The sequence below is a fragment of the Peromyscus maniculatus genome, chromosome 10 (assembly GCF_049852395.1).
Source record: "Peromyscus maniculatus bairdii isolate BWxNUB_F1_BW_parent chromosome 10, HU_Pman_BW_mat_3.1, whole genome shotgun sequence".
NCBI classification, from domain to species: Eukaryota; Metazoa; Chordata; class Mammalia; order Rodentia; family Cricetidae; genus Peromyscus; species Peromyscus maniculatus.
The window spans coordinates 94,630,942-94,651,300 of record NC_134861.1 but is presented as its reverse complement, the minus strand read 5'-3'; the positions used below and the strand labels follow the sequence as shown (position 1 = coordinate 94,651,300).

The 20,359-nt window shown below is 45.1% G+C and overlaps 1 protein-coding gene across 13 annotated transcripts in view; it reads left to right on the top strand.

Annotated features, from left to right (window-relative positions):
- The window catches only part of Wdfy3 (WD repeat and FYVE domain containing 3), a 253,981-nt gene that overhangs the window by 67,580 nt on the left and 166,042 nt on the right, over window positions 1-20,359 (top strand). For 2 of the 13 annotated variants that reach the window (XM_076546793.1, XM_076546792.1), the window contains exon 1: window positions 14,544-14,817. The exons of the other annotated variants lie outside the window; for them this stretch is intronic. The gene's annotated coding sequence lies outside the window, so the exon portion shown is untranslated. Of the gene's footprint in view, window positions 1-14,543; window positions 14,818-20,359 lie in introns of those variants that run through there. 13 annotated transcript variants of the gene reach the window in all.

Below are 20,359 nucleotides of genomic sequence, written 5' to 3'. Positions count from 1 at the left end.
CCCCTGAGTGATTATTTTATAAGTGGCTGTGGGACCTCAGAGCTGAGTGGGACACAGGAAAACTTCCAGCTACAACAGTCCCAGGCATGTGTTGTGGTATTCTGTTCTCCTATACTGTAAAATATACTGAGGGAATTATCTGATTTAACTAACACTGAGCAAGGTTTGGTCTAGGGTGAGTTGATGACTTTTCCTTGTATTCTTTACTCTAGCTCTAATTACCAATAGTCTCAGCTCCAAGGGATCACATCCCGTCCACAGCACCACCACCCCAACCCCCCACATATGTAAAAATATCCCCAGAGTGCTCCAGCAGAGATGCTGTTGGTAAAGCGGCAGGCTGGGCTGATCAGACCAACAGGATCCAGGACCCATCTCATACGTGAATAGTTTAATTTGTTTAGTTATAATCTCTGAACTTTTTGAAGCTAAATCTAAATCATTTCAAGGCTAGGCCTTTAAAAAAAATTAAATTGGGGACTGAAGAGATGGCTCAGGGCTTCAGAGCACTGGCTGCTCGTCCTCCAGAGGTACCGAGTTCAATTCCCAGCAGCCACGTGGTGGCTCACAACCATCTGTAGTGGGATCTGATGCCCTCTTCTGGTATAAAGTTGTACGTGCAGATAGAGCACTCATACATTAAAATAAATAAACAAATTAAAAAAAAACAAATAAAATAAAAAAAACAAATAAAATAAAATAAAAAAAACCAAAAAAAAAAATAATAATAAAATCAAGGAGGGAGGGAGGGAGGCAGGCTGATCAGAGTGGGGACTGAGCTCGGTGCTGTATGACACTGTCCCGGGGATAGGGGCGGAGTGGATCGCTGACTGTTGGCTGTAAGCCTCCTCCTCGGTGGATTCCCAGCAGCTGCTGCTGCCTGGACTCTGCTCGTCGCTCAGCTGTTCCCTTTGCAGCTTGTATGTTTGATTTGATCGGGACCAGCAGGTCAAGGTTAGGAGCCTCATGGACCAAAGAGCTGTCTGGGTTTCTACTTCTGTTGGATATTTAGGGAAAATATTTCCTGAAATCTGAGTTTCATTTTTAAATCAAAGTGATTATTTAAAATAATAAGGAAAATAGTTATTGTTGCTGGGTTCAATTTTTCCCCTTGAAGTTTTAAATCTCATTTTCTTATTCATGAAGAAATTAGTAAGAACTTTTAAAATGCTATCATATATCCTGTTATATAACATATATAAATTATGTATAAACATAATAATTATGTTTAACTGCCAATAGGGTCTTTTTATTTGTAGTTCCCCCTCAGTGGATTCTGCTAGGGAATTGTTTCCTTAATATTCTGAGTGTTATTCATATTTGGGTTCAGGATGTGGTGCTTACAATCAGGGAAAACTAACTGAGAGAACGGAAACTCTCATGAGAGAAGAAAACGGAGCCAGGTGTGTAAAAACACTTCCTGAATGTCAGCTGTGTCTGGAGATTAGAATTCTCTGGCAGGATTGTCCTCAGGACACAGTTCTTGTTTGTTACCAGTCTGGTTATAGCCTTGGTGGAACTCACAGAGTGAACAGAGGGTCAGTTGGTCTCCCCTCCCTGTTCCCTCCCCCCCCCAACCCTGTTTGTAAAATCTTCTTTTTATATAAAAATACTTGATGTAATGACTTTATCTTAATGTTAAAGGAGGAACAAATCATACTGTCTTTTCTAGGAATAGCTAGAAAATAAAGATCACTGGGCTGAAGAGATGATTTGGAGGGTAAAATTTGCTGTGCCAGCATGAAGGCCTGAGTTCAGACCCCCAACACCCATGTAAAAGCCAGCTGGAGCCACGTGACCTGCAACCCCAATACTTGGGGACAGGCAGATCAAGGGCTCTCTTGTCAGCCAGCCTAGCCAATCCGTGAACCCTGGGTTCAGTCAAAGACGGTCGAAGACTAAGGTGAAGAGTGTCTGAGGGAAATAACCTGTGTTAACCCCTTGTTTGTGTGCACACTCGCACACACACACACACACACACACACACACACACACACACACACACACACACACACACACCCTGTTCCTGAGTTAGCTTCCAGTTAATAGTCCAAGACTGGATCTGGAGTTCTCTATCTTTAAATTTTAGCTATGACCGGGTTTTCAGTCTTTTTGGCAAGTTCCTGTAACTGTGTGTTTTTCCATCTGTCGTTTGTGGCGACACATGAGTCCCTTTCTGTGAAAGTACCCTGGACTGTGCGGTGGAGTCACTGGGTGACCCAGGACCTTAGGCTGCACTTCCTAAGTGAAAACTGACTCGGAGGCAGGAAGCAAGAGCTCCCTGGGGACCACCACCGCCCTGGCTACTGAGTCCCTTTAGACTCCTAAAATGGCTCAAGGGCAGAAAAGCTGGTGTTTTCCACTTGGGCAGACTGGTTACCAGCTGGTGAGTGGAAAAGACTGGGTTTAAGTAGTTAACATAGGTAGTAGAGCTGCAGAAACCTGACGGGCTGGACTGGTCTGAGGGCAGGCCAGGGAAGACCGTTGGTTTCTTCCTGAAGGCCTGGTAAACATGTACATAACCCTGTCTGACACGCTTTCACCCACAGCCCTGCAGCCGGGCAAGGTCCCCTGGCTCCACTTTCCCTTAGTTCTTGCCTCTCCGCTGTACAGTACTCACCACCATGTCCCAGGGACCTACCTACCCAGGGAATGGTTTACATCCTGTAAATATGATGCTAGATCTAGTAGTGTAAGCCATCATTTAGAGCCACAATTCTTATAACACGGCCACAGAACAAACGGGAGAATATGCTCAAGTGTGTGGTGACTCCCAAACACAAACAGGAAGTTGTTAAAGCCAAATTGGGGTCTTTGAGTACTGCAGAGTCTGCTTGGTCTGTTGTTGGAGACCATGGGTAGGCCTGTGCTGGGAGGCCAGGATCAGATGGATTGTGTCACTAAGGTTCGCACAGTTTGTCCGGGTGCTACTTTAAAGTAGAGTCCTATTCCCCTTTCATCATCCGGTGAGAATCTTCCTGGAGTGGAGGGAGCCTGCCGGTCCTGCCCCTCCCCCCTCTGGGGTCCTGAGCCAAACCTGTTTCCCTGGAGACAGACACTGCAGAGTTGTCATTGCTGGCTGAATCCATCCCCCTTCCCCAGAGAGAGAGAGAAGCCTATCAGGAATTTATTTTTGTTTACATGATTCTAATGGCTACAAACATTTTTAAAAAACAAAACAAAAAACCTACTTCCAGCTAAGTATTTCTGCAGATGTAATATTTTTCTTGTTACTTTCTGAGCAGATAAATTATATTTTACTCAAGTATGTTTTGTTGTATTTTTTTCTTTTTAGTTCTAGAACACTAAAAGGAATAAAAAGGCTCACTGAAAGTACCTGATTATCAGTTTAGACAAAAGTGTATGAATCCACCTTATTTTAGTATGGTTTAGTTGAGACTAACCTAAGAGATAAATTGGTGTTTAAGTATTTAGTTTTAGGTGTTAATCTGTTCTTTTAAAAACAGTATTTTATGTGGGTGTGTCTCTTAGCTGCCTGTATGTGTACCACGTGCATGCCTGGTGCCCTTGGAGGCCAGAAGAGGGCATCGGATCGCCTCAGACTGGAATGAGCTGCCATGTGATTCCTGGGACTAGAACCCAGGTCCTCTGGAAAGGCAGCTAGTGTTCTTGACCAGTGAACTCTCTCCAGCCTCCATAAATAAATTCTTCATAAAGCTCATGTGTTGGGCCATGCCTAACTAAATTCAAAAGTATTACAAAGTAATTATTTCCTTTAAAAAGCTGTACTTTTAAAAAGGATTTCTTTTAAATTAAGTGTGCATGTTTATGTCTGGGGCGGTGGCGGCGAGGTGGTGGTGGTGGTGGTGGTGGTGGTGGTGGTGGTGGTGGTGGTGGTGGTGGTGGTGGTGGTGGTGGTGGATGTGCATGTCTGTGTTGAGTACTCAGGGAGGCCAGAAGATGGTGAGCCATGCGGTATGGCTGGGCACTGAACCTGTTCCTCTGCAGGAGCAGCCGGGGCTTTGGACTACTGTTGATCAGTCTCTTCCGTCTCTACTTTTAGTTCTTTTAACAGTGGACAAGCACAGCTATTCCAAAGCGGGTGGTGTCAGCTGCTATTATTACTATGTGTGTTTTTGAAAATGTATTATGGGTGTGTTTTCTATTTCTAAAAACTAATATTATAATATATATCTTCCCATCTTCCTTAGTTCTTTTTACCTATCACTATATCCTTTCAGGATTCACATTACAAATGATGTGAATTATATCCTTTTAAATGGCTCTGTGTGGTCGTGTATTATCTTGTTTTGTCTTTATCTGCTATTGAAAATTTTTGTTTTACCTTTTCTTGTGTGTATGTATGAGTGTGTGTACATGCGTGTGTTCATGTGTGTGTGTGCAGGAGAGAGGATGAGTGGACGTGGGTTCTTTCCTTTGGCTGTAGGTCCCAGATAGCAAACTCAGGTCAGACTTGGCGCAGACCCCCTCCCCCGCTGAGCAGTCCCACCTTCCTACCCATTCATTTTCCCAATGTGATGGCCTTCAGTAGCCTCCAAGGCCCCGCACCAGAAACAGAGCACAGACCTTCTTGTGTAAGCGCTACACTGTGAGCATCTCTGGGTGCAGAGCTGGGGGAGAGGTCTTGAGGATGCAGGCGCGCCCTGGGAGCCCTCTGCCAGCGTGTCCTCGGTCTGTGGTGCCTGTCCACATAGACACTCATCTCCAAGGCATGGTGTGCACTTCCTTGTATAATCTGCTCCTCCTGGTGGCTGCTTCATTGAGGCATCCCGGTGTGTCTCGGTTTGCCTTTCTTCATTAGGATTGCTGTATCTCCCTGATTGGGGAATTTGTAAATTCTGGTAACTAACGGTCCAGTTCAGATCATTCAGATATCTCGTTCTGTCCAGTTCCCTCTCTTTGCAGTGGGTTCACAATATTCTTTCTACCTTACTTCATTTCAAATCCTGATTTTTCCAGAAAATAAAGTTTAATGTTTAAAAATGAAAAAAAACAAAACAAAACAAAAAACAACCAGGGACTGGAAGGCAGGTAAATTTCATTTCAGTTGTTCTTTGATTTATTATCAGGCCATGTACACAAACAAACAAACAACAACAAAACAGTAAACTGGAAACTCTGTGAATACCAAAAGCAAAATATTGGTAACCTGCCGAGAATCACACCTAGGCATCGTGCTGTGCCAACGCCTCGCATCAGCATCTCCTTTGTTTGGTGGTTGACGGGGAAGTGTGGCTTGCAGCCTCTGCCTGGAACAGAGACAGCACCGCATATGGCTAGCCCTAGAAAAGCTCAGATCGACAGTCTGTCGTACAGTGTCTCCGGAACGCATTTCACTGTTGTGTCACGATACAGTTGTAGAATTGTAACTCAAACCACCCCGAGTTGCAGATCATCTGTGCAGTGATTTAAGTTTCATTACGTTGTATTTACTTGTGTGCGTGTGTAGGTCAGAGGACCACCTCTGGGAGCCGGTGCCTGCCTTCTCCCGTGTTGGTCCCAGGGGTTGGGCTCCCATCATCAGATGTGTTCACCTGCTTAGGCGTCTGTGTATTTCAAGAAACCGATTAGAATACTAGATCACACCGTTTTTATATTTAAACCAATGAAGAAATCTAATGCAATTACATTTAAATATTACATCATTGTACTTACTGACATGAATCAAGTTATTTCCGGTATATGTTAAAAGTGTCGTAGTGGCTGCTAGAAGGTTAAACCCTTGTCCGTGCTCTCGAGGTAGCTCGGAAGGAACAGTGCTCAGAGGACCGGACAGTTGATTTAGGTTAAGTCTCAGACTGAAAACAGCCCCTGCCCAACCATGGTAATCAAACCAGACTGATACAAGAAGACACCAGCCAAGGAGCAGGAGAGAGTTCACAGGACACAGGCACCAGGGTCGGTCCTTGAGGAACTAACACCGCCGAGGAGACGGCGGCATGAAGCTGCATCCTGGTGCTGGTCCATGAACTAGAGACCCAGATACGAGGGGAAAGGCTCAGCCCAGTTTGCCATTTCTGCAATGTATTTTTAATATGTATTTAACATGAGACACTCCAAACATGCATAAATATTGTGATCATTAAAATAGTATGTTCCCTGTGTTCCTGAGAGAAATTACATGATGAAATGAGCAGTTATTTCCTCCACAGCCTGTGTTTTCTGTTTCAGCCTTTAGAATCACAAGCCCAGACACTAAATATGCAGTAGATTATTATTTTATTTTAGGTGTCAAATGCTGACTACCAGCCATGTTCAGCCCGTGTTTCAGTTGTACTTGTCTTTGCCCTTTTCCTCAACTCTGTCTGAGCTGTCCTCAGTAGGAGAAGAGACCAGCAAGGCTCGCCTCACCCTTTATTCCGGGAGCCGGTTATGTATTTTATTGCATGGCACTATTCCTTCTGAGAGGAAGATGGGCCACTAGAAGAAAATATAGTGAACTGACCCATGTGCTGCTGCACAGACTAACTTCCCCTACAAGTTAGAAGGGCAACGCATTTCAAGTGGTGTCGGTGTGTCACATGGGTTTTGAAAACACACTCTAGTGGATGGATGAAATTACCTTCGAAAGCAAGGCATGCTTGTGCTCTTCTTTAATCCCAGCACTCAGGAGGCAGAGGCAGGAGGATCTCTGTGAGTTTGAGGCCAGCCTGGTCTACATAATTAGTTCTGGGACAACTAGGGCCACATAGTGAGACCCTGTCTCAAAATTTAAAAAAGAGGAGGAGGAAGAAGAGAAATGGGGAGGGGGGGTGTTCCCTCTCCGTCTTCCCCAAAGGTGATTTTTGAAATGAGCCCCATGTGATCCACAGTGAAGGGATGTGACTGGGACATGGCTGTTTATGGTGGCCAGCCTCCCATTTCCATAGTGCCGCAAGGGTCAGAGACACAGCTTCTCACTCGTGCCCCCCTGGCCCTGCTCTGCTTCCAGTCCCCATCCCTCAGTCGTGTGAATGACACTGGTCCTCCCTCCCCAAACTCGAGACTGAAAATGTATTTTCCATTTGTGGAATATTGTATAGATCCTTTTGCTGAAACAGAGGAGAATTAATAGCTCTCTGATGTGGTGATATTAGTATTCTAGGAAATAAAGCTTGCCTGAAGATCAGAGGTCAGAGCCAGCCACAGAGGTAAACATAGAGGTCAGGAAGTGGTGGCACACATACCTTTAACCCTAGCACTCGGGAGGCAGAGATCCATCTAGATCTCTGTGAATTCAAAGCCACACTGGGCTATGTGAGATTGATCCAGTCGAGAGAGAAACAGAGCCAGGCAGTGGTAGCACACACCATTAACCCCAGTATTTGGGAAGCATACACTCCATTAATCCCAGCACTAGGAAGGTTGAGATAGGAAGTGAAATGGCTGGGTGGAGAAAGGCATATAAGACATGAGGAGACAGGAACTAGAGAGCCTTTTCCGCTGAGGACTCAGGACATTAGTGTGAGGATTTGTGGAGTTGGTGAGGTGAGACATGGCAGTGGCCTGTTCCTTTGTCTCTCTGATTTTTCAGCATTTGCCTCAATATCTGGCTCTGGGTTTTTATTATAAGACCATTTAGGATTCGTGCAACACTCTGATGCACAGTCTGATCCAGTAACGCGGGCCTTTTGTGTCTGATGTATCATTAGTAATGCCGCTTATATTTTAACAAGTGTTTCTTTGAGGCTTTCATAGTACCCAGCCTTTCCCATTCACGTGTCCTTGCTGAATGACTAAATAGTAGATAATATACATCTTCAAAATAATCGTGGTGGAAGATTTACAGAAAAAGTTTACTGTCAGCAAGAATGTCCTTTGCCTCATTCTTTCATGCAGCCCTGGTCTGTCACGTGCCTGTTAAGATCATGTGTTCAGTGCTAGGGAGCTGGCTTAATCAGTGGGCTGCTTATTGCTCAGGCATGAGAACCTGAGTTCAGTCCCCAGGACCTTGTACATGCTGGGCACTGCAGCATACTCCCCCAGAAACCCAGTGCTGGAGAGGCAGGTCCCAGGGGCCGGAGAGCCAGCCAGCCTAGCTGAAGTGGAGCTTGAGGTTCATTTAAGGACCCCATCTCAAGTCGAATGGCTCATGACTGAGAAAGACAACCAGTGTTAGCCTCCATCCTCTGCCCCTGTGCTCACCGGCACACACACACACACACAGCATCCTTGGCGTGTAAGATACTGTGATGTCAACAACAGCAACAACAACAACAGAGCGCATGGGTCACTGATCTGACATGCAGTGTACTTTAAAGCAATTGTTGTAGTCACGTGTGCACTGGAAATCCCCTTCATAAACCCTGAAGCTTTACTGCCCTAGTAGGTTGAGAAACGGCCTCATGGGTCAGACTAGGTCATGGACTGTTGGCCGCCAGCACATCCTGATGGAAGGGCTTGGTGTGGGCCGCCCCATGCTCTTTAACAGGTAAGGAGCAGTGTCTGGATTCCAGCTAAGTGGGTGTGAGGTGATGGACGGCAGGCCCGCGGGTAGGATGCAGAAACGGGCGTCTTTCGAGCAGAGCTGTCGGAAGGCTGAATTCAGCTCTCATCCATGCTACCTAGCAAGGATTCCAGCTCCTGAAGCAGCTTTTCCCAGTTAGAGCTTCGCAGATTGCATGGAGCATTGTGTTCTGTGCTTTGTTTTGTAATTACAAAGTTGCTGTACATGCAGAGAGAGAGAGAGAGAGAGAGAGAGAGAGAGAGAGAGAGAGAGAGAGAGAGAGGCTGATAAACTGGTCTTAAGAGTCTTATGATTTTAAGGATTTTATTTTAGTAAGAGTTCAATAAAACTGCTCCATGGAAACAGATGACACTTGGATTTACCCACTCATCGTAAACGAGGTACGATGTGACAGGCTGAGAAAGAGGCTCGCTGTGTAGACAGATATTTGCCCTAGATGTCCTTTCTTCCTTGCAAGGTACTTCAGGAATAACTGTGTTCTTTATCTTTATGTCTGAGATAAACCAAGGATATCCTTTTTCTAATAGTTTTAAGAAAAGAATTTTTTTCCTTTTATTTTATTTTACAATACCATTCAGTTCTACATATCAGCCATGGGTTCCCTTGTTCTCCCCGCTCCTGACCCCCCTCCCCCTTCCCCCAGCCCACCCCCCATTCCCACCTCCTCCAGGGCAAAGCCTCCCCCGAGGACTGAGATCAACCTGGTAGACTCAGTCCAAGCAGGTCCAGTCCCCTCCTCCCAGACTGAGCCAAGTGTCCCTGCATAAGCTCCAGGTTTCAAACAGCCAACTCATGCAATGAGCACAGGACCCAGTACCACTGCCTAGATGCCTCCCAAACAGATCAAGCCAATCAACTGTCTCACCTATTCAGATGGCCTGATCCAGTTGGGGACCCCTCAGCCTTTGGTTCATAGTTCATGTGTTTCTATTTGTTTGGCTATTTGTCCCTGTACTTTATCCAACCTTGGTTTCAACAATTCTCGCTCATATAAACCCTCCTCTTTCTCACTAAGACTCCCGGAGCTCCACCCGGACCCAGCCGTGGATCTCTGCATCCAGATCCCTCAGTCATTGGACGGGGTTTCTGGCATGACTGTTAGGGTATTTGGCTATCCCATCACCAGAGTAGGTCAGTTCCAGCTGTCTCTCGACCATTGCCAGCAGTCTATTGTGGGGGTGTCTTTGTGGATTTCTGTGGGCCTCTCTAGCACTTTGTTTCTCCCTAAGAAAAGACAATTTGCTATCAAACAAACACCAATGAATTCTTTGATCCCCTGTGACCTGAGAGTGAGGGGAGTGTCCACAGACTGAGATAGGCGGGGACCAGTAAAGTGGCTCACGCAACATGTAGCCACTGATGTGTGTGATGCAAAAGTTTTCAAGATTTATAAGCAGCAAAGTGTGTTTCATGATATGAAAACATGGACGTGAGACTGAATTGGGAAAACAGAAAACACCCCCACCCAACAGTACTAGTGCTGTCCCTGTGCGATTCCGAAGCTGTGCTGCCTGCCTCCTGGGAGCTACCCAGACTCTCTGCCTCTTCCTCCCTAGCTTTGTGTGTGTAGGAGAATATGGACCAAATAGAACACGATACATTGTAGCATCACACATTCCCGCAAAACAGTGTATTAGTACGGATGTGCATGTAGGGGAGTCTGGTTTTGTTCTGAAGTTTTATTTCAAAAAGTGGTATTATGTGGAGTGTTATGTTTTTCTACATTTTAACTCCTGAAATGAACCCAGACTGTTCCGTCTAGTTTGTTGGCTTCCATTAGTAAGTAAATCACAGATTCTCTGCTCTGGATGGACACTTCTGCCAGATCACCAGTTCAGACTATGTTCGATCTCCACACATCCTGCACACATGCAAGAGTGTATCTGGGCGAGGGCCTGGGAGTAGAGCTGTTGGATGAGATGGCATGTACATGTTCAGTGCCACTAGCTAAGGCTAGACCATCTTAATGTCACGCTGAACCTGTAGCATTGTGTTCTTCCCCCACTGTTGTGGAATTACCATGATCTTAAGTAGCAAATGGCAGCACAAGTTGTTATCTTTTGGCCCTGGAGGTCAGAAGTCTGAAATTGATCTAACGGTGCAAAAATGCTGGTGTCCCGAGCTGTGTTCCTCCCGAAGGCGTCAGGGGTGGGGGGATGTGAGCCTCCTTCTCCACCTTTGTCAGCTTCTGGGCCACCACGTTCCTGGCTCACGGCTGCACCTCCTGGCCTGCTCCCACAGCCACATCCAGTCTGGCTCTCGTACTCCTCCCTCTGCCTTTGTGATCGCACACAACGCTCTTCTATCCCAGCGTCCTTGACTTCGGCATATCTGCAGGGCCCTTTTTATTGATTTATGTTTTGAGGCAGATCTCACTATGCAGGCCTTGCCGGGTGGATTTAGTTGTGTAGACCAGGCTGGCCTGAAACTCACAGAGATGTGCCTGCTGAGATCAAATGCATGTGCGGGAAAGATGGCTCAGCAGTTAAGAAAGAACTCTTGCTCACAGCTGTCTATAACTTTGGTTCCAGGGATCTCCGGCACCCTCTTCTGGCCCCCAAGGGTACTGCACACACATGGTGCACTTACATGCAGGCAAACCACTCATACACATAAAGTAAAAATAATACAAAATCTTAAAAAACAAACACTTGTTACCACATCTGTCCTTGCAAAGTCCCTTCCACCTGGGAAGCTACCAGGCATCCTAGGGATGACAATACAGGTACCTTGGCTGAGGCCTTACCTGCTTTATGTCAGTGTGAAGCTCTTTTAGTTTCGTGGGGAAAGATTTATTTTGGCTCATTGTAAACTTGTAGGTGTCACAGGTTGTTACCCCCTCCCCAGTTTAGGATATGTGTGTTACTAGTTTACTTTTCTCTTGTTGATATGGATGTATAGTGGCTTTAATTTTGACAAAGCTGATTCTGTGTGTGTGTGTGTGTGTGTGTGTGTGTGTGTGTGTGTGTGTTAGTTTTGTTGAACATTCTTTTTTACACTGAGCATAGGGAATGTTTTCCATCTTTGTTGTTGCCCACCCTGCAACACTCAGGAGATTGTGTGAGGCAGGAGGATCATGAGTTCGAGTCCAGTCTGGCCTACATAGCGATGCTCTTTAAAAACAAACTTAATTTCCCATTAGTGTGTAATGCTGCGGTGGCGAAAGCAGAGAGGAGTGAATGGCTGCAGCTGCTCTTGTGGAGGGTCAGAGATAGAGAATGGGTTGACATGGATCTTGGAGTTAGTAACTCAAATTGCCTTAGGATTTAGAAGAATCAGGTATCCGTGATAAATTGTCAGGCAGTTAAAAATGTTGAGTTTTCATTTCAAGCAAAAGAAAGCCCCAGGTTGCAACATGCATACAGGTTCAGAGAACTGCATGCATTCATCCAGATGTTGAGGACTTCTCACTCTGCTTATAGTGGTCTGGCCCATCCAGATGTTGAGGACCACTTTCTTGGTTTATGGTGGCTTAGTCCATCCAGATGTTGAGGACTGCTCTCTTAGCTTATGGTGGTTTGGTCCATCCAGATGTTGAGGACTTCTCTCTTTGCTTATAGTGGTCTGATTCCTCACCTTTAAGACCAGTATGCATTGATAGTTTGGAACTTTGGGAAAAGGCATGTTGTCACACCGTGGATGGAGTGAAGACTAGAGCTGGTGTTTCTGTGATGTTTTATACATAGCAGACACTCTAGGAATTCAATTTCAGCAAAGTTGTTATGGCTGGAATTCAACAGTACTGACTGCAGTACATTGTGTCGACTTTAATGGAACTCTGTGCTTAATGGGCAGACACATTTTGAGGAAGTCTGGAACAAAGTCCCGTGAGCAACCTGGGTAATTCCAGTTTTGCTAAAACAGACATAATGACATTGATATTTGCATGGAGTTTACATACACGCTGACAGCAGTTTAGGTGAGAAGCAGGGACTCAGACAAGCTCTGTACCCAGGTGCAGCTTTAACTTCACTATGTAGTACAGGCTGGCCTTGAACTCACATTTCTTCTGTCTCCACCCACAGAGGGGTGGAGCACCATTGTCTTAGCAAGGGTCTTAGACATAGTAGGCAAATGCTCAGCTACTGCCCTATATCCCCAAGCTTCCAAATTTATTCTTCCTTGTTTTGATTTTTGAAATGGGGTCTTACCTTATCTCAGTCTGGCTGGATCTTACAATCCTCCTGCCTCAGACTCTTGAGTGCCAACATTACAGATCTACCAGGGTCTTGTAATGTAGCCCAAGCTGGTCTCCGATTTGAGATCTCCTTGCCTCTGCTTCCTGAGCTCTGAGATCACAGGTGTGTGTTACTGACTCACTCTAAATCACCTTCACTTGTCTTTGTCTCGAGATACCTTTAGTTTATTCATCTCAACTAGACTGATCATCTTTTACTTAAGCATTAAACAGTCTGTCTGTCTCTCTGACAGGGTCTCACTATGTAGTCCTGCAACTAGCTCTGTAGACCAGGCTGGCCTCAAAACTCACAGAGATCCGCCTGATGCTGCCCCCCCTCTCCCCTCCCTGAGTGCTGGGATTAAAGGTGTGTGTCTGTGTCTGTTTCTTATTTACCAGGAATTCATCAGGTGTTGGGCAAGAAAAGTTGAATGGGGATATCACCTTTGCCCTCTGTACCACATACTTTTTTAGGAGGGGAGGGATCTGGTGTTGGTAAAGTAGCAATTACACAGTACACTGTCAGAACAAAAAAGTGTGATTGCCTGTGAAATTGGGGGGTTGGGGATGCTTTCTCCAAAGAGGGGCAGCTGAGCTAAGATTTTGTCAGTTCCCGCCTGACCTGTTGAACAGTCCTGAATAGGGGAGTGAGGATTGAGGAAAAAACAGAGACAGAAAAACAGAGTCAGGAGAGCTCTCAGTGAATACTGTAGCAGCCCGGAGTTTATTTCTCAGAGACTTTTTGTTTTGTTTTTTGTTTTTTGAGACAGGGTTTCTCTATGTAGCTTTGTGCCTTTCCTGGAACTCGCTTTGTAGACCAGGCTGGCCTCGAACTCACAGATATCCGCCTGCCTCTGCCTCCCGAGTGCTGGGATTAAAGGCGTGGGCCACCACTGGCCGGCTTCTCACAGTCTTTTTATACCCAAAGCAAGGGGGGCAAAAGATCTCCCCTTCTCAAGGACACCATGGTTCAAAGAACAAACGAGCTTAAACACCTCCTTAATTCTCCAGACATCTGGTAAGCACACCTTTGGCTGAACATCCTGTTATCCAGTCTTAAGGGGCAAAGACAAGCTTGAACTCTCTTACCTTGAGTCAGGATGGAATCAAGCCACAAGCTGGAGTCACTGTGAGCTCCCACAAGATTTAAAGCTCCTTAGTGAGCATTGAGGCGCTGGCTATGGATGGATGAGGTTGGAGTCCTGGGGTGTGACGAGTCCGGCAGTGCAGGGGCCACACACTAAGGACCCGTGAAGTGGCTACTCACCGGCGGCAGAGCGATCACTTATCCACAGGCCTCTTCCTTTGCACTGAGCACTGGACCCTCTGCAGGGTTAAGGATTGGAGACCTCAGTCAGCTGTGAGGGATTCATGGAGCAGTAAGGGAAACAACGGCCAGACAGCAAGAAGTTGTCTCTGAGCAAACTGGTACCTTTTCAAATTAGACAGATGCTTAACACAGCTTTTGTTCGGCGATAATTCACGGGGGTTGTGGAGGATTTTCATTTGGTAAGAAGTAGGGTACAAAAATTACAAGTTTAAAAAAATTACAGACTATAATATTGAGCTTTTTTGTAAAATAATGAATGAATCTGGCCTGCCCAGAGAGTAGAATAACTTGAGGGGAAAAAAATCTTGTTTTTCCACTTAGTAAGCAAGTGATGTTTGTTTATTTTTTAACGTATTTGCCCATCACAGACTGAACCTGAGTAAGATTTGGTTCCCACTGCTGAAGAAATTATTAGATTAGTGAGAGCAAACCCATTCATTAGTAAATATATCTTAAACAGATAATGATGGTGATGATAATAATAATAATAGTAATAATTGTTGCTTGCTTTCTACTCCTGCCTATGACAGTTTATCCTGGAGCCACATATGAGTGACCGTAGCCTGGGAATACAGATTCCAGTTTCTCCAAATTCCGTATTCCAAAGTGGTAGCATAGTAACAGACATAACAGCACAAAGAGCCCTGTAAGCCGGGCACTTAGAGAGCATTGCTCTCAACTCAGGCGGGAGCTCCAGGAAGAGGAGGGATCCCAGCAGCAGCCTCAGGGGCTGTCTGATGGCATTCTGAGCCTTTTGATTGGTGCAGTTAGTGGCCTGTACATTCCAGAGATTTACCTAATATGGCTAGTAAGGGCAGAGATAGCCCAAGATAGTTTGTAATTAAACCTTGCAACATAGCGACCTCGCCACAATCACTGAAGGTACAGTCATCCTGTGGTCAAGCGGGTGTGTCTTTTTTCCAGGAATTTTGGTCTACACTAAAGACAGAGTATTTTAAGTCCTACTATAAGCAGAAAGTCCCTGTGGATAAAGCTGCCTGGACACTTGGGGACCACTTAGCCCCGAGAAGGTGACCTCAAGGCCGAGTACTTTGCTGGTAGGCAAAGCTGAGGAGGGTGCATTCTTGGGAGAGGTAACAGCAGAGCACTGAGAGTATGGCCAAGGCTAGGGTGGGGGCTTCCTTCCTGGGGAGTTTGGACATCTCCTGCGAGATGAGGCGGTGGGGTACACGAGGCCAGGGAGTCTGAGAACTCAGATATTAGAGTTGTTTTAATGTATTCTCAGGAATAGAGACTCAAATTTTGTGATGTCTGCTTTGCTATTCACAAGGTAATTCCAGAGTGGTGGGGGACACTGTTAAGACAGGGTGCCAGTCCTGTAGTGTGAGATACAACTTAATTTTATCAGTCAGTTCAAAGAGCTAGGTTTTGGTTTTGTTGATTTCCGTTTTTGCTTGCCCGCCCACCCTCCCTCCTTCCCTCCCACCCTCCTCCCCCTCTCTATCTCTCTTTCTTTCTTTCTCTTTCTTTCTTTCTCTCTCTCTTCCTCTCTTCCTCTCTCTTCCTTCCTTCCTTCCTTCCTTCCTTCCTTCCTTCCTTCCTTCCTTCCTTCCTTCCTTCCTTCCTTCCTTCCTTCCTTCCTTCCTCTCTTTCTGTTTTTGCTGTTCATTTGTTTTTGTTTTTTTGAGACAGGATCTTATCACATAGCCCAGGCTGACCTAGGACCTGTGTTCAACCTCAGGAGTGCTAGACTTTCAGGTACAAACCACTGTGCCCAACTTTCTGTTTGGTTTTGGCTTTGGAGACAGGGTCTAGCCTCAAACTATGCAGTAGAAGGTGACTTGAGCTGAATCTTCTTGCCACTCGCTTCTAAGGTGTGTGACTACAAGTGCAGTCTTTGGGTTTACTGCATCTGGTCTCTGATTTTAACCTTGCATGGCCTGTGTTTATTGCTCAGCGTGAGGTGTGCCCTGGTGGATGTTTTGTGTGAACTGAGAAGAAGCATGTTGTTGAAGAGACTGTTCCATAAATATCAGCAATGGTCCCATTTGCTTGCCAGTACTGTTCAGGTGACCTTGCCTGTACTGACTTCTGGTGCATGTCTTTTGAGACGTGGAGCAAATTCAGGGCCTTGTGCATGCTGGGCAAGTGCTCCACTACCCTGCAAGCCAGCTTGAAATTTCTCTCCTTAATTCTTGACTGTGCCGACACCACTGGAATGCTGGGATTAAAGGGTTGCACCAAGAGAAAATACAGGTAAATCCTAGAGGGTTGATCTACCCAGTACCGTCTAAGGACTTGAGGTTCCCAACTGTCTCTGTCATCTCATTCTGTTAGTCCCGTGGAGCCTGCCTCATGGATTGTTAAGTTTCACTCCTTAATGAGTGGTGAACTACGGCCAACATCGACTGTCCCCTTTCCTCCTGACACTTTCCCCTGGTTCTAATGAAGACAGTGTAAGAAATTTATCTAGTTTTTCCATTTTTCCTTTTGATTGGAGTTCACATGGTATGCCTTTTCCATCTCTTGTCTTCTTGTTGTTTGTTGGTTGGTTTTTGTTTTTTAAAGTCAGAGTCTCACTGTGTAGCTCTTGCTACCTGTATCCAATGTATGGATCAGGGTGGCCTCTAGCTCTCTGGGGTTCCCCCTGCCCCTGCCCCTCAGTTCTGAGGTTATAGGCAAGTGTCTTTACAACTGTGGGGCTTTTGCATCATGGCTTGTTATTGATCAGGATACAGTGATTCCAGCTATTACAGCTGTGCCGTTGTGGTGACATTAGTGTCTTCTGTGTTTGTAACTTTTCTCTGTTGCTGTTATCTCTGCCCTCCACACATGCTCGCACGCACGCACGCACGCACGCACGCACGCACGCACGCACGCACGCTCGCTCGCATCCTTCACTTCTCCTGTTTTAACTCAGCACTCTGAATTTACCTTTCTTCGGAAGCCCAGGGGCACGTTGACATGGTTGGGGAACGGCCCTTCCCTCGGGCCACAGAAGGCTTGGAGGAAGAAGGCTTTCTCCTGGAGAGCTGGCCTTCCTGTGGGCAGGATTCTGGGTGGGACCTTTTCTTACTGAAAGTCTTCCCACCCTTTGCCAAAGGCAAACCCCAGGATCTCCTGTCCCGTCTCCAGAGTGAGACTCCTGGCTTGAAGCCTGGGCAGGTTTTGTTGGCCCGTCCTGAGACCACACACCTGGACCTTCCGCTTCCTGCTGGCTGCTCCTCCCTGCAGCGCCCCCCCCCCCCCCCAGCAGCTCATCACAGTGAGGTTCTCACCAGCTCATGGCTCCACAGGCTTCTGATGGGAAGCAGATTTCACCCGCCATCCGAGTCCCAGAGTCTTTCCTGTTTACTCAATGGTTTCTGCTGTAAAGGCAAGGATCTCACTTAAGATTTTTTGTTATGTTATGATACGTTATGTTTTTTTTATGTTATGATAAACTTTAGTTTTGCTTTCTCTGTAAATTTTTTTGTCACTAGTTCTGCACACTAATAACAACTGTAAATTACGGTATTGGGCACACCACACCTTACTGTTATAAACCACTCACTTCACGTGGTTTGTAAGCTGAGTCCTATAAGTGAGTCCTCACTAGCCTGGGCTGTAACGGCGGCCCTACTAAAAGTCATGATAACCCAAAGGTCATAAAAACATGCTACACCTTGGATGGTACCTTTAGTACCAGCTGAGAAACTAACCACGGGACTCTCATGTGGTGGTATTGTGTTCCCCAAAATATTGTGCACCCTAATAAACTTATCTGGGGTCAGAGACAGAACAGCCACAATATTAAACATAGAGGATAGGCAGTGGTAGCACACGCCTTTAATCCTAGAATTCCAGAGGCAGAAATCCATCTGTTCAAGGATACAGCCAAGCATGGTGACTCATGCCTTTAATCCCAAAAAGTGAGCCTTTAATCCTAGGGAGTGAGGCAGAAAGAGAAAGATATATAAGGCGTGAAGACCAGAAACTAGAAGCATTTGGCTGGTTAATCTTTCAGGCTTTCTAGCAGCATTTCAGCTGAGACCCATTCTAGATGAAGACTCAGAGGCTTCCAGTCTGAGGAAACAGGACCAGCTGAGGAACTGGTGAGGCGAGGAAGCTGTGGCTTGTTCTGTCTCTCTGATCTTCCAGTATTCACCCCAATAACTGGCCTCAGGTTTGATTTTATTAATAAGACTCTCTGAGAATCCTGCTACACTCTCAGATTGCTCTAACCAAGACAGTTGGCTTAAATTTTAATCAGTAATGTTTGCAAGTCTCCATTTTTGCTGTTCTAAGTATATTTATTATTTAGTTTTTATTTTTATTATTTTAGTTTATTATTTAGTTTTGTCAAATTGATGAGCAATATTTGTTCTTTATTTGCATTTCTGATGTTCTTAATACCTGTGTAATGATGTATTCTCTGCAGTGGTTTGTTATTTTAATTAGTTGATTTGTAGTTTTCATTGAGATAGGTTCTCACTCTGAAGCCCAGGCTTGTCTTAATCCTCATGCCTCCTGGGTGCTGGGATTATGGATGTGAGCCACAAGGCTTGGCTGGTTTTTATTTCAGGCATATGTTGGTCTAGGGTGTTCATTTTGTTTTGTTTGTTTGTGAGTTTTGTTGTTGTTGTTGTTATTGTTTGTCTGAGACAGGGTTACTCTGTGTAACAGCCCTGGCTATCCTGGAACTCACTCTGTAGACTAGGCTGGCCTCAAATTCACAGAGATCCTCCTGCCTCTGCCTCCGTAGTGCTGGGATTAAAGGCATGCACCACCACCTCCCTGTTTAGGTCTAGGGATTTTAATTAAAATTCCATAGATATTCTAGTTACTAAGACTTGATTAGACAATCTAAAGTATTTAAAAATACTTTAAATCTAAACTATTTATTTTTTATTTGCTCATTTCTTTCTTCTTCATTTTTTATTTACATTTCTCTTAGGACTGCTCCTGCTTGTTTTGTATGTCATAACTCTGTGGTATTTTTACTCAAAAATTTGTCTTTTTTTAAAAAACATAATTTACTATAAGCTATAATCATTTCTTTCTGTACTTGCTACTGATATTTTGTTTACATTTATACCTTTGTTTAGAAGTATTATTTTTATTTATAAATAGAAAGAAGAAGAAATCACAACAATCCCTTTTTGGTTTTTGAGACAGGTTCTCTCTATGTAACCCTGTCAAGCCTGAAACCCTCCATGTAGCCCAGGCTGACTTCACAGAAATCTGCCTGCCTCTGCCTCCTGCAGTGTGGTGCCTGTCACACCCATCATAATTTGTGCAGTGTGAAGAACTGTAGAATTTTCTCTACCTTAGCCCACAGCAGAAATTAGAAATGGGGAAATAGTGTGGTTGAGCTCATCCAGGTATGAATTCCAAAGAATTGTCTAAGATGAGAATGCAGAAGGGTTACAGCTGGACACACTGACCTGAACTTCAGCAGAAACATTTAGAATGCAAAATTTGTCAGGCAGCCAGGGTTACAGAAGCACTGAGCTGTAAAAAATTCTTTGCAAGTCCTTTATATGATATAAAAACTTGCTTTCAGAAAATGCTAGTAATTGTAGGTCTGACAAGAATTTATTTAATAGTGTAATCAAATTATACTAAGTAATACCAGCTAACCTTCATTAAGGTAATGTTCCTCTGTGGTGTCCATCAGTAATGGTTATCCTGACAGCAGAATATCAGTTGGAGCCCTAGCTGGAGGTGGTTGAGGATGCTAGCCTGGAGATGCCTGCGTATCTGCTCAGAGCTGTCTGTCATTTCTGAGTGTTCTGGGTGGTTCTGCGTTTCTCTGATATGTTTTCTCCTCTGAAAAGATGTTTAAAGAATTGAACGCATGATGAGTTTAGCTTGGGGAATGTTAGGGAATAGGTCTTAAAATATTTTCCTATAAAGGAGATGGATGGTTTTAGAACATCTCACATTGAGCTAAACTCTGATGACTGTCATTGAAAGGCAAAAAGTTGTCTTCAGAAGGTAGGAATTTGATTTATTATTGTTGTTGTTGTTGTTACTACTACTACTGCTGTTGAGTGGGTCTCACTATGTAGCCCTTGATATCCTGGGTAGCCTTGAACTCACAGAGATCCACCTGCTTCTGCCTCCAGATTGCTAGGACTCAAGGTGTGGCCACCACACCCTTAAGAATTTAAGCTGCTCTGAACAAGTGACAGTGGCCCCTGGATCTCTTCCATGCTGGGGACCGATGCAGAATTTTAACTGTGGTTCTGCTGTACCTGTAGTTGTTTCCTGATTCACATATTGAATCGCAAGCTTGCATGAAGCTTGTAGCACCCTTCTTGTAGTGTAAGAAAAATCTGGATTTTTTTTTCTTAGAAAACTCAGGAGGAAGTGCCCGAGGAACCGCAGTTCTTGATGAAGCTGTTTCTTTTTCTCCTAAGATCGTCACTTAGCAAAGCTGTTGGAAGTTTTTAGACTGGCCTCTGGGAAGCAGCTGGTG